Source organism: Talpa occidentalis, unplaced genomic scaffold (assembly GCF_014898055.3).
Source record: "Talpa occidentalis isolate TD23 unplaced genomic scaffold, MPIMG_talOcc4v2.1 talOcc4.13, whole genome shotgun sequence".
Classification (NCBI taxonomy): Eukaryota; Metazoa; Chordata; class Mammalia; order Eulipotyphla; family Talpidae; genus Talpa; species Talpa occidentalis.
In genome coordinates this window covers 98,678,472-98,693,182 of record NW_023601322.1, presented here as the reverse complement: position 1 = coordinate 98,693,182, position 14,711 = coordinate 98,678,472, and the positions used below count along the sequence as shown (strand labels likewise).

General features: G+C 42.4%; 1 protein-coding gene across 2 annotated transcripts in view; it reads left to right on the top strand.

The window, feature by feature from the left end:
• Positions 1-13,823, top strand: part of GSTCD (glutathione S-transferase C-terminal domain containing) — a 104,278-nt gene extending 90,455 nt beyond the window's left edge. The window contains exons 12-14 of one of the 2 annotated variants that reach the window (XR_008551568.1): positions 513-3,436; positions 6,245-6,348; positions 13,669-13,823. The gene's annotated coding sequence lies outside the window, so the exon portion shown is untranslated. Of the gene's footprint in view, positions 1-512; positions 3,437-6,244; positions 6,349-13,668 lie in introns of those variants that run through there. The other variant, XR_008551567.1, reaches the window with a different exon arrangement.
• Positions 13,824-14,711: the final 888 nt, after the last annotated feature.

The window sequence follows — 14,711 nt, the reverse complement described above, 5'->3', positions numbered from 1 at the left end:
AATAAATAAATAAATAAATCTTTTTTTTTTTTTTTTAATCAGTTGATATATATGGACAATTCTATTTCTGAATCTTCTACTCTTATCCATTAATTTTTTTGAATGTAAATTTTGAAATTATGAAAAATTTTATTTTCCAGGTTGTTTTGACAGTTTTTGATCAATTCTATTTCTATATAAATTTTACATTTGGCTTATCAGTTACTTGTGGGGAGAAAAATCCTGCTTTGTTATTGCCTGGAATCTTTAGCTCATGCTAGGGAAAATAAACATTCTTAACAATACCAAGTATTATAATCCATGAACATAAGATACCTTTCCCCGTATTTAGATCTTCTTTAATTACTCTTAGCATATTTTGTAATTTTCAATGTAGATGTTTTGTTTCGTTTGTTATTATTTGACAGTTCTGTTGCTGTTACTTCGAGCTATGGGCCAGCTGTTCCACTACCAAGAATAGTCTCCTCTTAACCCTCCCACTAGCTTACTCTCATTCATCCTTCTATTCTTAGACTTGACCTTCTGAGGGAAGCCTTTCTAACTTCTCTGCAGTTGGGTGCCTGTTACAGGATGCTCACCATCCAGAGGAGTCTTCCCCATTCTTTCCAGGTAACTCAAGCAGTTCCCATCCCCTCCTCCCACCACACCTCCCCTCTCCCTATCCCTATCCTCACCCCACCCCTAAACTACCCGTGTTCTCAGGCATGGAATTTTCTAGCGTGGATGGCTATGGCTAGTCATCCACCAGGGCATTAATGATCACGTTGTCAGCCCTTGCCAAGGCTCCTCTTCAGCCAGGGCCAAGGAAAGGGGTCAGATGCTGGCAGCAGGTCACAGTCCCAAGAAGTGACCTTATTTCACCCCACCAGGTCCATCGAAAGCAAAGCCCCCCTTCACTGATCTGTATCCCCGGGGGTGTGATACTAGAACCTGGAGCTCATCTTTAACTGACTTGATTCTAGATCAGAGAAGCAGGCAGATCTTGTTCAGGGAGGCAAATTTCTGTCATATTAGAAATCAGAACATTTTAGATTACCCATGCAGGATGCCCTGGGAATAACAGTATTTTAGCCCCTCATCTTACATTCTCCAGATTCCAGTCACTGGTGCTGCCCACTCCGGGGTTCAGAGAAATCACCACTAATAGAACTTCCATGTACTGACACTGCTTTTCCCTACTGCCTTTCTTAATGAAATTAGAGAGGGGTTCCAGTGGAAGTGATACCATGACATCAAAATAAAACTACATTTTTAAAGTTACAAGTAAAAAGAAAAAAACAGACTCACAATACGATGTCGTTAGGAGATTTTGAATAGTTTTTTAAGTCACTCTCAGAAATTTGCATTTGTTGCAGAAAAACCAGGTGTGACTAAAAAAGAAAAAAATTTAAATCACTGTATTTTTTTGTATCCTCTCTTAGACTTTGTTCTACACACACACACACACACACACACACCCCACAGATTTATTTAACACATACAAATAGAGTCCTTAACATTGAGCTAGGCGCTATGCCAAGTCCTTTGTAAATAACAGCTCATTTCACCTTTTTTTATGTCCTCCTAATGACCATAAGAGCTGGACATGCTTAATAATCCCATTTTGTGGCAACTAAAACTAAGGTTTCACAGAAAGAGCAAACCCAGGCCTGAACTCAGCCTGTAATTGGCAGAGCTGTGTTGGAGTTCAGTCTCCTTATCCACCCTCCCAGGACTGGTGGAGATGGACTGTGCTAACAAGATCTCCCTGCTTCTTGAAGTTCTACCCAAGAGAGGAGTATTTTTCTCTCACACTGCATACCATCCAGTTAGCTGTGACTCCCTGTGGTCTTCACTCCTGGCCTAGCAGCCTTTATCTCCAACATAGCTGTTCTCCCGCAAATGGGAGAGATGGGCTCGCTGCTAAAGACTGTGATGCCTTGCGCTAGCTCCCCTCATCCTGTTGATGAAGTGAGTTACGTAGCCCCTCCTGAGTGGGACAGGGTGGAGATGTGTTATCTTGATGGGGTGGAGGGTGTACAGAATTGCAAACAATAATAAAGGCCATATGGAAGCAAAGTCGTTAGAAGAGGAAGGAGAAGAGAGAGGAGGAACAGAAGGAAGGAAAAAGAACCAACCAGCAGCACTTGCATCTTCCAGGTGAGAACCGGCAGTTCTGAATGCTGTTGGGGCATTTTTATTGGTTCCATCAAGGAGGGGGGGCATGCACCATAGCATTTCCTGCCATTGGTTTGTGGGCTACTTACTCTTACCTTCCAGAGGAAATTTCTAGAAAAGCACACATAGGATTTGTTTTTTATTGCAGAAGGTTGGAGAAACTTCTACTGAATGTAGTGTCAACTTTGTGAATTCTACTTCCTACTGGAGTATCTGATTCATAATGCCACAGCATTCTTTTGGAAGGCCTGGGCTTGCAGCCCGAGACCTACGTGGTTACTGCCCAGCGCCCTGAGCCAGCACAGGCATTGGCGGGTTTTTGTTTTAGAATGAACCAATTTGATGGGGGAAAAAAAATGGCTCTATTGTTTTGATTTTCATTCTTGAAATAATTCATGTGGTCACATACTTTTCATTTGTTTACCAACTTATTCTGAATTTCCTCTTTATCAATTTCTTCATTTAATCTAGCATTTATTGACCCTTGCTTTGAGACCAAGTACGGTGTTCCTGTTTGTTGCTAATTTTTCATCTGGTTCTTTCATCTTTTCTGTAAAGGCTTATTTTTGGATTAGAGACTTTTGTTAATTGCTTTAGAGCTTTTTAAGTTGAACTTCACAGAAGAAGGTGTTTTTGGTTTTGTTTTGCTATACTTTTGTTTTGCTAACTTTAGAATGCACATTGGGACATATATGTCATTTTCACATGGTTACTACTTAGAAAGATTTCTCTCACCCACTGATAAAAAACACTTATGTATGTTTTTGATATCCTAATTCTTTAACAGTTTTAGTTTTCACATTTAAACCTTCTCTCTGGTCAGAATTCCTCCTGGCAGGTGGTTTGAGATAGACATATAGTATTTCTTTTAACGTTATATTTTATTTTTCACAAACACTGCATAAAAATCCAACTTTTCCCAACTGATTGGTGATGCCTTAGCCTGCTAAGTATCCTGGATTTCTTCACTTTTCTTCTGTTTTATTGAATTCCTGTACTACAATTGGATTCCCTAAATGATTGCACCTTCCTGGTGTGCTTGGACATCTATCTGGTAGGCTGAGTTTTGTGATGTGATGTTTCAAATGTGAAGGGTTCGTGACCCAAGACAGACAGTGAGCTGCCCTGCCATTCCAGGTGGGTGTGTGTTGTCCCAGACAGAGGGGCCCTGGCTTCAGGTTCTCAGAAGGACTCATGACCCTGGAGGACACCAACCATCGCTGGTCTGCAGGAAGCGTGAGCCTTGTAACAACTGTGTCCTGCCCTCAGGGACCAGCAGGTACTCATTCCCCCGGACTCCTGTTTTATAGCCTTCTACAGTAGCCCCATTTTCCTCATTGTGTCTGTGTGTTGACTTTTAAACCTAGTTTATCTGAACTGAATAATTGTATAATCTAACAAGAAAGGAAAATTCACCAGCAGTCTGTTTACTGGATGGCTGCTCCAGTTTCCTGAGAATTAGAATAAGGTGAGTTAGATGCCGTCAGCTGCTGTCACCTGTTCTCAGAGAAGGCTTTGTGCCCAGTTCGTGTGAAGTGACCTCTTCCAGTTCCTCTCTTGAGCCCCACAATGTGTGTGTGTGTGTGTGTGTGTGTATGTGTTTACTAGGTGTTCCCTCTCAGATGACAGCTGCAAGCAGCCTGTTGTATCCATGATTATCGTTTCAGCATTTAATCCAGTGTCAGGCACATGGTAGGAATGCAGTAAATGCTTATAGCACGAATAATACATGTTAGCACCTTCTCATTGCCCCACGTGCAACAAAAAACCGAGGGCTCTTTCCCTTCCCTCAGATAGGCATTCATCCGGCCATCAGGCGCATGAGACTTTGGTATTGTTTTGATGTGTGGTGTGCTTACTTTGTTTACTATTCTTCAAACACACTTACCAGATCCAAAGCTAAATAAAACTGAAGTGGCAGTCACTGCCTGTGTCTTCTGAATTGTTGCTGTGAAGAACACACCAGTAAATTATTTTCCCTGTCCCTGGAGGGAAAGGCAAAAGGGATATGCTTGAGCTAAGGCGAGGAGAGAAGGTGCTGAACACAGACTGGTTAGTTTGGTATTTACGGTGCAAACCTGCCCCCGCCTCACACTGGCCACTTGATGAATATATGTACATTAAGTATGGTGAAGGGAGGAATCAGACCTTTGGTGGGGAACTTGATGTGGTTTATCCATGCTGATTCTCATTGATGCATGCCCAAAACTAATATGATAGTGTCATGCATTCTTACCGCAGTACAAAAGACAGTACATGCATTCTTACCGCAGTACAAAATAGATAAAATGCAAAAAAACTGCATCCATCGAATGAGTAATACTGAATGGCCATTAAAGAAACAAATCCAGATTCTCCCTCCCCTCTTGGAAGGGGCAGTGGGGCAGCCCTGGAGAGCCACGGGCTTTCTGCCCTGAGGTTCTCTGCTTTGCGGAGATAGCTAGCTCAGCGCCTTGAGAATGGTGGAGACAGCTTGGTACAATTTTGGAATGCAGCACGTTATTGAAAACAACGTTATCCCTTAAGGTCTATTCCTTCAGTAGTCAGTTAGAACTTCTTGGGTGGGCTAGGAAAACCAACATAGATATAAAAATTTACCATAGACAGTTAAAACCATGATTTATGTACATAATAGTATTGGAGGTGAATGTTACACATAATCAAATCTACTTCACTGCAAATTTTTAATGTGTTTATTCAATTTGGAGCCTTCATAAATCATTGCACAGCTTACTTAGAACTTAAAGAGACTGAAAATACGTAAGTACTTCGCCAAATAAATGATGATTGTTCCTCATTATTTTTTTTTTTTTTTTGGACACAGAAAATTTAGTATAAGAAATTGGTAGCACAGGCATGGACTAGTCTAGAAGCTACCAGGGGTAGCAGAGCAGCACAGATTAGTCTCAGTGGGAAGCCTCTCCCATCCACCACCATGGAGAACCAGGGAGGAGCTACAGCCATGGCTGGCTGGGAGAGCCTTGGCTGTGATGGAGAAGTCCAGTGGAGGAGGCCATGGAGGAGGACGTAGCCCCAGGATGGAGAGGGAGAACTGCCCTGCTTTACACTGCTCCATACTCTAATCTCTGACTAGTGTTTACCGTTAGCCAGAGCCGGTGGGCAAGGACACTTGAATAATATAATTCATGGGAGAAGAGTCTGGAATGAAACTGAGAGCCAGCAGACACTGCCCAGCGCATCCTCACCCCACCATGTCTGCTCTTCCCTGATTCTTTGGGTCTTCTGCTCCAGCAGAACAGAGCGGCCACACTGTGCTCCATGCAGACTGTGAGCTGCCTGCTTCAAGTCACCACTGTTGCTGCACTAGAGCAGACCGTTGCTTTGGGAACGCAACTGTGTGTGTATTTGGGGACGTAAAGAGACGCCGTGGGGGAGAGGAAACCACGCATGTAAATTAATAGAGCTCGATCTGCTCCCAGTCTCGCCAGAAGAGAGCATCTTCACATTCCTTCTAGAACTGCACAACTAGAAATAGCTTATGTAGCCAAATTCTACATTTCAACACCTTCAGTAAATTAAACTTCCAGGCAGATTAAAGGCAATCTGATTTTGAAGACCTTCGGAGCAAGCAATTTTATCTTCTCTCAGTAAGACGAGCGTATTTTCCATACCTCAAGGAAATTCTGTTTTAGCCAAATTCTTCCTGCTGCATTTGAAATACCTCTGCTTATGTCAGTGAGAAAGAGCAGCAACTTGAAGTAACTGTCCTTGTGCATATGAATGTATTTCAATAGTGCTACTTTTAATCAGGGTTGTCTTTATTATTATTCGTAGAGTGTTATTAGTATTATCATCACACTAACAGCCCTAATTTTACAGATTGATTGTCATTTCCTAAGTTTTTCAGTATTTCTAAGACTCCCTTCCAAACCTGACACAATTTCCACCTCCTCTGGCTGTAAATCTTGGATACATTATAGAAGTAAATGATCTGAGCAGAATAATTAACGCCAATTACTGCCTTAATTACCTGAAGTTTTCTAAGCGTTGATGTCTGCCAGAGAGAGACACTGCCTTGTCTTCCTTTAAATAGTCTTGCTGTTCCCACCCTTTGTGCTTCATCTAGAGCTGAAGATCCACAAACAGCCTTTGTTGGAGCTGCACTGAATTTCCTGACCACTCCGGGGAAAAGTTACATCCTAACAGTCTCTGCTCTCTGGCCCTCAACAGGTTAGTTCCCTTAAGCCCATCCAACCAGTATAGGTGTCAGCTTTTAGCGAATGCTTCCCCCTGGGATGATCAGCTCTTTTCCCCTCTCCGTTTAGTAGCTTCATGAAGTCAACTCCATCAGCATAATCTCTAATGCTAAACTGTCCTCATATTCCTGGGAAAAGCTTCTGTTACTCAAGATAAGTTTTGCCCACTTACTAGTTCTTTAATTATCTCCTCTGTGTTACTGTCATGTGGTTGTCACTTTCTGATATGATCCTGATCCAATTTGGTATCGAAACCAAAGTCACATATCACTGACCTAAAAAATGTTTTTGTATTCTCTAGAGCTGTTCTTATAAGATAGGAATTGTCCTTCTTCAGTGCTTGGGTCACTCTGGGCTGCAAAACCATGTTATGTATTTGGAGAGAGGAGAAAAAGAGTTAGATTTAAAGATACTTATTATATTTATATTTTTAGCTGGGCTTGTGACAAAAACTTAGGGGAAAAAATCATGACTCCTAGCTGCCTGAAAAAATCTTGTGTTATTTTTTGACCCTCCAGCAGTTTGTGTTGTCACCTAATAGTTATACTATCTGGGCCATATTTGCTAAAATGTATTGCCTCGTACAGCTGAATCACCTGCCCTAGAGCCAAGATAAATCAGACCTATCGCTTTTTCTTGATCTGTTGGAACTTTGATCCTAATAGATCAGGCTAGTCTGACAGTGTTTTTCTTCACAACACTTGCTGGCAGTTATTGGCAAGGTGTTTGCAAGTGTTCTCTTTCAAAGGTTTTAAACGATGCAGATATTTACTATAGAATTTACACATGCAGTGCTATATAGTCTTAGGCTTTTACTGTGAATATCATTCTGTGCTTTCCAAGAACAAACTTTAGAAATGGAGTTTTAGAAAGTAGGCAATAGATTGGAACCTTGAACAGGCTCCTTAAAAAGGTTTGCTGACATTAAGAATACATGTGGGGGGCCTCCCCGGTGGCGCAGCAGTTGAGCCCTGGGTAGTGAAGCTGCCCGCAGCCTCTGCGGTGCCGGTTCCATCCCTGGCTGCTCCGCGGCCACCGGAGGAGGGTCCCACGTGGCGCGCAGACCTCTCCTGCCGCCCGCTGCTCCCCTCAGCAGTGTACTTCGGTCCTTCTGCCTGCTCTGCTCCCTGCTCTGACTCTGGTGAATTCTCTCACCTTCCCGCGCTTCTGACTGTACCCAGTGCTTGTATAAATAAAATTTTAAAAAAATAATAAATAAATCTTAAAAAAAAAAAAAAGAATACATGTGGGATGTAGATACAGAAAAAAGGGTATTAACTCCTCAATCTTTTTCTCTCCCTATCAAAAGTTTAAATGTACTATAAACTTGTGTCTCTGTAGGAAACACTGTGGATATACCCATGTTGTTCTAAAACAATGAAAAAAGACTACTGGTCACCATCAGATACAAATCAAGAGATTATTATGAAATGTGGTGGGAGATGACTACTTCAGTCCACTCCATTCTCTTGGAGGAATTACTTAATGGTTTGCCCAGCTACAGCCCAAGGGCCATGACCAGCCTTCAGCATGATTTTTGCAAATGCAGTTGTATTAGAACATAGCTATGCCCGCATTTTCTGTGGCTTTTTTTTTTCTTTTGGTACTACAAATGCAGAGTCTAGTTTCAACAGAGACCAGCCCCCAGAATCAAGGATGTGTGCACTCTTTACAAAAACTGACTCTTGAACTAAATCACTAAGTGTTAAGAAAGTCAAGGATAGCTTCGTCTAGGGCAAGTGTCCTTAAACTGGGGTTTGCAAGGAGGTATATGTGGCCCAGCACTTCCAGAACAGTTTGTATTATTCATTGTGTATGTACATTGTATTGCTAAGACAGTCCATGACTCTCATCAAATTCTCCAGAGGACCTTGTGACCTATACTGTTAAAAACTAATGTTCTAGGCGAGTGTTGTTAATTTGCTCTTTTGAAGACTTGTAGGATGGGACTAAAGAAAGGCCAGTTAATGAAACCCATTCAGCACGATGAGCTACCACTCACGCCTACTAGGATAACTATTAGAAACTGGAACCCCTCTGCAGACTTGTTAAGGCTGTTATTAGCCGACAGGGCTTGTAAAGCCAGGAGGAACCTAATTATTGTACAATGTACCTATCACTTAGTTTCAATCCACAAGCTGATTCAAACTACCCAAACTTATACCTGTGGAGAATTTTGAAATAACTTTGAAGTAAGGTTTATGTAGGTTACTTGAAAATAATTGCAAACATACAAATGAATATATATATGGATCCTCATGACCTAATCTTCACTTGACTTGCAGCTAGAATGGCTTCGGATAGTTTCCTGCATTCCAGCACCTTTCAATGACTTTTGCACCTGAGAAAAATAAGTGAAGGCAGGGAGATTGAGCTTTTCTGCTACGACATCACTAGTTCATTAAGTTAACCTTGGAAAACCGGCCCTGGGGTATTTCTCCCTGATGCTAGTGTTGCAGGGTTTTGCTAGGAAAGGCATTCTGCTTTCTGGACGTGCAATGATTTCTGTAATATCTAGTCATGCTGAATGAAGTGGCCTCCCATCTTTGTACATCATGGTGCTGGAATGAGCATGGGCCCTGGCAATGGCTTTTGTGCTTCCTGAGTGGGTTGCGTGTACTGTGTGTAACCTTTAACCCTTTGTGAAGTGGAGCCCGCCCAGCTCTGCCCCTGTCCCCTGCCCCCTGAGCTGTGACATCTGAGCTGTTGTCCTTCCCTCCCTGTGTCCTAGCTCACCAGGGTGTAGGTGGCATTAATGGTGAGTGCTCATTCTTGCTGAGTTTCTAAGCTGTATCTTGGAATTTCCAGCTACCCGAGTTTTCAAGAAGGCATGCTTTCATGTGAGGTTTGACTCAGGTCGATATCCACAGTCGTAGAGGTCCTGGTACTTCGTAGCCAACAAGAAATGTACATACCCCTGAATAATCTATTAATCCTATTACTGTAATCACCAAAGTCAATTTATGGATTATCCTTATTAAATTCGAGAAACAATTTACAGCTAATCCAAAATGTCTTTTTTTGTATCAGTTGTGTCTCCTTATTTACAACTTTCTACTAGTGATATAATAACTGATTAGTGGAGGAGGCAACAGGAAGGCACAAGTTTCTTACTGCTAGAGCTCAGGCAAAACACAACAGGAAGTTGTTTGCAACCAAAAGCAGGCTTTAGATATGCAAATAATCTTGGATCCTCAGAGTAAGTCCTCTGTATAAAGAATGGAGCCTCATTATAAACATACACTACAAATTGTCTTTGTAGAGAGTCTGCAGTTTAGAGTTTGGGGGTCTTCCTTCAATTGTCCATACTTCTGTCCTGCTAGTGCCCCTAGAAATTGGTGCTTGCAGAAGCATGCACAGAAAATGGGAAGGCAGGAGAGAGAGGTCAGTGCATTACTCCCTGCCCAGCTGCAGGGGAAGTGTGCCTGGTTCTCAGAAGCCCACGGCTTCTGTCTGGGTCACAGTTTCCTCCTTGTCCCCACACCCACAGACATTTAACTGTGTCCCACTTTGTGTGTCTCATTATCCACATACCTTCCAGCCTGTTTCTACAGTAAAGTCTCTTCATTTGAGCCACCTGCCGGCACCCAAATAAATAGACATGGAGTGCCTTGAATGGTTGCAGTTTCCTTTTCACTGGCCATGTTGGGATATAGATATTGGGGGAGTGGGGCAGGAAGGTCATGACTGACTTACAAACTGAGCAGTTGGGGACACTTGGGACCCCTGTGGTAACCTTATGGTCTGGAGCTCTACCTGCTGGAGTGATGTCAGAGTATTTCCATGTTTATAATATGGTGCTGTAGAAGCAGAGATTCATTTATTTTATTTTTGGTAATTTCTCAATCTGGTAATATTTAAATGAAAATGGAGTTGTATAAACCTAGCTGATATATATGATTATTTGTATGTCTCAGCATTCACAGATTGTACAAATAGTCCGGCAACTTTCCAAGTGTAGAACATTCAAGTAGGGGAGACTTTAAAATTCCTCAAACAGCAAATCAAAGTAAATAATATAATTAAAATAAATATCTCACTTATTTTCTTTTTTTAAAAGATTTATTTATTTTTATACAAGATCTGGGGTACAGGCCAGAGACACAGGAGCATGAGAGAATTCACCAGAGAAAGAGCTGGGAGCAGATCAGGCAGACGGACCGAAATACACAGCTGAGGGGAGCAGCGGGTGAGTCAGGAGAGGTCCGCTGCACCATGTGGGAATCTCCCTGGCCGGCCGGGATCGAAGCCGTGCAGCAGAGGCTGCGGACAGCTTCACAGTGCTATGCTCAACCCGCTGCGCCACTGGGGGGGCCCACATCTCACTAATTTTCATAAGCAATCTAAATTTTAACTCTCTGCATTTCAAATCAAATTTTTTTTTAACTTGAAGTATCAGCTATCAATGTTAATTTTCTAAAACCTCACCCAATACCAGCATACTCTTATCATGATATCTATTAAGTGTGTGTTTTTTAACGTGTGTGTGTGTGTGTGTGTGTGTGTGTGTGTAGAGAGAGAGGAGGGAGAAACTATTTAACTTTTCATTGAAAAACAGAAGCATTTCTTATTATAAAGCTAGTTTTATCCCAAATAAAATAATTATGGTCCCTGAGAAATGTCTCCTTTACAGTTGGCTTGGAACACTGTTTCCCTAAACTTCCCAGAGTTGCCTGGAGAGATAAGACTACTGGGTGGAATCTTAGTCCTTCTGTATGCCTAGGAGCCGGACAGGACTATCTGTCCATTCACTGTGACCCAGAATCTGAGGCCAGGCTCAAGGTGAAGTGCCCTTGGTGAAGAAATGGATCCCATTGAAAGTGGGGAAGGCACAGACCTCGGTATCCAAAGGTGGTGAAGGGACAGCTCCCAGTGTCTGGTGTGGAACTCGAATCTGGGGGAGATCATAGCCATAGACTGGTTCAACCATGTATTTCAGAAAAAGAAGTTGACATCTGAGAGATCAAGTAACTTGTAATGAATAATCATAATATTTCATACATAGCAACACATTTTAGGACAGGTAATGAAAAAACAAAGTACTAAATGAGCTAATTTTTACATCCTAACTCGGCCTAAGGACGTAGGAGGCAGTCGCTGCAGGGCAGTCTGAAGCCAGACTGATAGGGCACTTCCTCTATATCTAGGGTCAAGGTCCATTTCCCCGATAACCTAGCAGACTCATAACCTAGCAGACTCCTTCCTCCTCCACGGGTCAAATCCTCCACAATGCTCTGTTCACCCTTGAATATGTGTATTGACCACCTTTTCCACTGTGCTCCCTCCTCTCTGTAGCATAAGTTAGGCAAATAATAGCGAAGTTCTTTTTTCCTCCAAATACCTGTCAATAATGTGAAATTCATTTGCTAACATGATACTTTGTGCAAACAGACCCAAAAATGTTTAATATCTAACCCCCTTACTTCTGCCTGCATATTAACATGATTAGAAAATATTTGTGGCTAGATAGTCATCAGAAAGTAAACACTTAGTCACCTAGCTATTCACGAAATTATTTCACTCTGTTTAAATGGAATTTATTGCTGACCACAGCCATTCCTGTCTCTCTCTAAGGGTGCGCTCCACCTATTATCTTCCAAGGGTATTCAGTTGCCCAAAGTGAAAGTGCTGGCATAATTTTTTTTAGGAACTGCTAAGTAAAATTTAGCATCAGCTAGAAAATGATCCTCGTTCATTTTTTAAAAGCAGTATATTTTCTCAAAGGTTATTAGGAATAATGATAAAATAATAATGGTGATTCACATTGATAAAGCACTTACTATGTGTTAATTATGTGCCAAGTATTATGTATGGGGTACTTCGCTTATCCAACAAATTAAAAGTAAGATATTTAGGCAAATGTGTGTGAATATTTACAGATAGACATGTACGTGAGCATATATGTGATAAAATATACATGCACACATGTATTTACATATATATGCCAGTTCTGGGCAAGTAAGAAGCCACAGTTAATCATCTCACTGTAGCCATCCCCCTATTTCTTGCCAGCAGAGCACTCGTTTTGCTCGGGGGCATGTGCCTGGCCCTGGGGGTAAAGTAGGATTGACCTAAACCAGTCCTGGCAGTCCATTCTCTTGCCTCCAGTGTCTAGGGGGTATGATCAGTTCTTGCCTGGGTAACAGGAGATAAGGTGAGTCTGCTTAGGGCTCCTGGGAGGATCTGTCTCCCCAGAAAATGAAGATGTGTGTGAGAAAGCTCCCTCCCTCTCCCACTTCCTTTCCTCCTGAAGAGCCTTCCACTGGGAAGCGTATTGTCTGGAACTGAGCTGCCCTGTGACTCAGGTGTGAACGACCCTGACCCTCGTGAAGGAGAGTGGCTGGTGACACAGACCTCACGGGTACCAGCCCTCAGAGCAGCCTTTCCTAAACCCACCGTCCTGCCTGAGATTTACTGAATGACTGACCACCGGAATGAGTGGAGATTCAAAGGTCAATCACATATTGACAAATGATGGGACTCATGTTTTTCCATGAGCTCGTCCTCCCAACTTGGATCCCACTTGTGCATATAAACTCTAAGGGGCATAGAGGTAATGACCATAGATCGACTTGGTGTTTTGATTCATTAATTCATTTAGGTACCCATGTTACTTAACATCATGCATGTAAAAGTGTAGATTGAAAAATTTCAGCATTGAAAGGGAAACAATCATTTACACTCTTTCCATGCAGCTTCTGTGTCAGTGTCTTGCAATTTTTGGAACCACTGATAAGAACAAACACGCGTTCTGTCTCAGGGAGGGTACCTTAAGAGGGAAGTGGGAGAAGTTGGCCGAGCACACCCAGCCAGGCTGTGAGGGGCCAGCAGGAACGCGGGTTCACCTCAGAGGCACAGCCAGTAGGCTTTGAAAAGGCATCTTCTGGCAGCCCTGTGTCTGATGCGCTATGTTGGGTGTCACCCAGGTATATGACACGAGTGTCCTGATTTTAACTAGTTCCAGCCCTGACTCTGCCTTACAGAAGATGCTGAGCGTGTGTATGTATGATCTTAGCCCTTAGTCTTTACCTACTCAGCTGAGTATAGGTGACTTAGACCTTTTCCCAGAAAAAAAATCTTCAGAATCCCCCAATCCAAGTGGTATTCCTATATCACAACCTCAGGACTGTCAACCTCAGCGTGCTGGGAAGTAGAGTAGGCCTCACACTGCTCTTTGCGTACAGACGCCCTGTGACCTCTGAGGGTCTGCTTCAGCTGTGATAACACAAACCCCGTGAGAGGCTGTAGCCCAGGGCTCTGTCACTGATATGTCATCAGCTGTTCTCTTTTACAGGGGACAGTGGATGCCGTATGGCTGCAGAGAGTATAATTACATAATGATGAAGAGAGTCCCTTTCCTACCCTGCAGGATGCTCCTAGTACACGTACAGTCAGGCTGGAGCTTCTACATTCAGTCGTGCTATAACTTTCAAGCACACATTTCGTCTTTCCCGCAGCGCAGAGTTATAGCCCGTGAGCCCATCAAGCCCAGGGTGTGGCAGACAGACGCCGGGGCAGTAGACAGGCAGCCCTGAGTGAGCTCGGACCCTGCGTCTTACCACAGGTAAGTTGCTTAATGTTGTAGGTCTCAGATTCCTCATCAGAAAACCAGATTTTTTTGTTTTTGTGGGACCCTCGCCAGCAGCTGGGGAGCGAACCAGTGCTGCAGAGGCTGCGGGCAGCCTCGCAGCCCAGCGCTCAACCGCTGCGCCACTGGGGAGGCCCTGAAAACCAGATATTATACTGACCTACCCAAGCTGGTGGCTTTTTCTGGGAAAACAAGAGAAAAATTCTGCTCAGTTATCCAGCTTTCTCTCTAAAAGGCCAAGAAAAGAGTGAATGCCGAGTATTAGTGTCTGATCAGTTACAGACACATTTTCTTTCCCCTCTGGAAAAATGAGGTCTTCCATTAAAAACAGTAGTTGGACTTTAAAATAAAATAGCCTTGATTGTTAAATGCGTAAAAAATCTAATTGTTGAAGTTCCTGATGGAAAAGGACCACCACTCACACACAAAAGTTTAAGGTGAAGGTATTCAAATATAAAACTGGAAGTGATGTAATGATACAGAAACTGGATTTCAAAATTAAAAAATGCCACAAATAGACTACAAAGTCAAAATAATAAACAAATGTTAAAACATTTTTATTGTATCTGAAAAACTAAAATGCCAAACGACAAAACTTTGCCAAAAATGTGCAAAAAATGTCAAACAAATGTTTCTTTAAACAAATATTATTTTAGACAGTTTTTTTAAACATTTTTTTAAAGATTTATTTATTTATTTATACAAGCACTGGGCACAGTCAGAAGTGTGGGAGGGTGAGAGGATTCACC